The following is a 3024-nucleotide window of genomic DNA, read 5'->3' as shown; positions in this document are numbered from 1 at the left end:
TTCTTGCAGAGAGCACAGCTACTTGCATACCCTTGACTAAAGAATGGTCTTCTTCTCCGCAAGAATGTCAGTCATCCCCTCCCACCAAGTGCACAGCTTTGTAGAGGAGACACTTGGAGCAGAGTGCGGAAGTGGACACACACCTAGCCTACCACAGCAACCGAATCGGGTCAACCTTAGAAATCTGTGTGGTACCAAGTCTCACAGACACATTGTCCTCACTTTCTGCTTTTCTGTTTTCTTTCACCTACTGTCCCCCTCTCCCTCGACCCTGTGTGTGTGTGTGTATGTGTGTGTGTGTGTGTGTGTGTATGTGTGTTTCTGTCTCTCTCCCTCTCTCTCTCCTCTTTCTCTCTCCCTCCCTCTCTGCCTTCTTCCCTTCCTTAAGAGGCATTTAAGAGGCATTTAACAGTCTCTCTCCCTTTCTAAGAAGGAATTTTAATTTTGTTCATTACTTTTTATTTTGATATAGAGCCTTGCTGTATAGGCCAAACTGACCTTGAACTTGTGATCCTCCTACTTCAGCCTCCTGAGTTCTAAGGTTACAGCCATGTGTCAACATTCCCAGTCGGATTTGGTCTTTACTGGTAAATTTAACAAGAATAGGCTATCTGGACAAATTGTCTTCATGCTTTACCTATACAACATGATTTCAAATCAATAGAACATACTGGTCTTATATCAATTTTTTTAAAACATAGAGACATCTTTACTTTTTAATCACAATGTCCTCTTGTCCCCTGGTTTGACAAATGCAAATTTGAGAAATTTTGGAAATGAGACCAATATCCAGCATGAGTGTAACAGAACCAGCTCAGTGTTCTGTGGGTATCTAAGCGTTTCTGTTAGAAAGCTCCCCTACACATGGTACTTTGAGACTAACTGGCCAGGCTGGTCTTGACATTCACCCTTCCGAGTCTTTATGACATGATCGTCACTGGGATTATTGCTTGCTGAAGGTGTTTGTGCCCTACACTAAGTTAGAGCCCGGCTGATCAGCAAGCCTGCCAGAACTTCGGGGGGAAGGTTGGACAGCCTCAGCCTTTGTTTCATGTGAGTCATAGACATATCTTATAGAACCCAAACCACAAACGACCATACTTGAAGGCCTGGAATTCTGGAAATGGGTGTCGCTCTGCCTAACCACAGCATCTACTTTCCTTGGAACAATCTATTTAGAAGAAACCCTTCCCTCTCACCCTATCATAGTTATAATGTCGTAGTTGGTCTTCCAAAATGCCTTGTTGCCTGACATTTGCCTTTGGTAGCTAGAATAGGAGTGTTCTTCTCCTGACCTGGACAAAGTGAGACTGGAGTCAGAGTCTCAGTGAATCAGACACATCAGCAGACAGTCAAACGCAATTCTAGATTTGAAATTTAACGTTGGAAGAACGACACAAAATGATAATTTCCCTCCCTTTGTCCCTGCTTACCTGAGAACCCGGCATCTTTGACTAACAACTTGACTGCTTCAATTTTCAGTTTCCTGTCTATTTTTTTTTTTCTTCCTCTATAGATTTCCGATATGCTTCAGGATTAGGCTAAGACTGCAAACTGGAAGAAATATACAGATTCGTAAGAGGTAGGTTTGACAAGTGGGAAAAATTGATTGAAAGTGTGGGAGGAAAGCCAAGGAGACCAGGGGCAGCTCGCTCTGCTTCTGGAGAAAGCCGTTGTTAATGGCAATAACCAAGATAGGGAATAAACAAAAAGCAGAAGGTTTTCAGGACAATAAAGGCAGACAATTGTGTTGGATATGATCATTTTCATTCTAAAATTCATTTTCCCCAAAGGATGTAGCACCATACTTCTGGCTTCTGCTTGCAAACAGTAGAGAGAAATGAAACTACAGGAATTAAGGTAAATATCATTTGTATCCAATTATCGGTATGTGGCTCTTAGTGACATCTCTTTCGTCTCCTTTGTTATCAATCCCCTTTCGCTCCAACAATGTGAGACAGAGCAAAGGATTGCGTCCCTCTAGCTATATATAGAACATTCTTTTCTGTATGAACCATGTATAACTCACCTCTAAGTTCTATGATAGAGGATTTCTCCTTCCTTTTCCCAGGGAAAGGCTTTAGGAAGAGAAAGAGGGAGGAGTGGGCAGGGAGGAGGATCTGCCTGTCCAGTCAGGCCAGTCACATTTCCCGGCAATCAATGAGGTAATGAGTGGAACAGGCTGCCAATCTTCTATATAAGATTCTCTTTCATCTGAATCGCTGAAAGAGTGTGTCTGATGCATTTTCTCCCCAGACTATCATACAGTTATAGACAGTGCTGGACAGGGGAAGCAGGCAGGTTTAACTGTTTAACTCTTCCCTGAGATACATAAAAACTCAAAGATCCTCAGGTCTGGGAGTTGGGAAATTGTTGTCTCAAATAAAAGTTCCATTTAATAGAAATATCACTTAAATGAATCGTAGGTAGACTATGGCAAGAAGGTGCTAACTACAAAACCCATCGAAAGTGCTTCACCTAAAGATCAAATAAACAGCTTTCTGGAGAAGGTAAGTATTGTCTTCTCGAAGAAGGAAGCATTGGACAGAGACTTAAAAAACTTTGCCTGGTAACCATAGAGATGGGGAGGTCACCAGAGCTTATTCTGAGACTGCAAGAGAGAAAGCAAACTGGAGGCTGATGACTTTGCAGTGTGGCTGAGGACTATAAGGGAGACTAAGGCCCCTAGAAAAAGTTGGGTGCAGCTGGAATTCCAGGAACCCTCACTTTGCTCTGTGGTCCTCGTGTGTCTCCCTCACAGTGAACTCACAGTAAGGAATGTCATGTCGGGGATGTGTATGCTTGGAAGGTAGTCTGCTGGGCAAGAGGCCCTCTGCTTGCCCTTCTCTTATGAGAACTGCCTTGTCAGCTCCCTGTGGCTTAGCAGGCAGAGGAGGAAGACGGCTGAGTACAGAAGAGAAAAAGGACAATCATAACGAGTCTGTGCTTACATGGATTGATAAAGACGGTGGCCTCTCCTGTCCTCAAGGGTGGTTTATATCTTAAATCCCTCCCACAATCAGT

The sequence above is a fragment of the Peromyscus eremicus genome, chromosome 13 (assembly GCF_949786415.1).
Source record: "Peromyscus eremicus chromosome 13, PerEre_H2_v1, whole genome shotgun sequence".
Classification (NCBI taxonomy): domain Eukaryota; kingdom Metazoa; phylum Chordata; class Mammalia; order Rodentia; family Cricetidae; genus Peromyscus; species Peromyscus eremicus.
The sequence above is the reverse complement of the archived record's forward strand: the minus strand, read 5'-3'. Positions refer to the sequence as shown.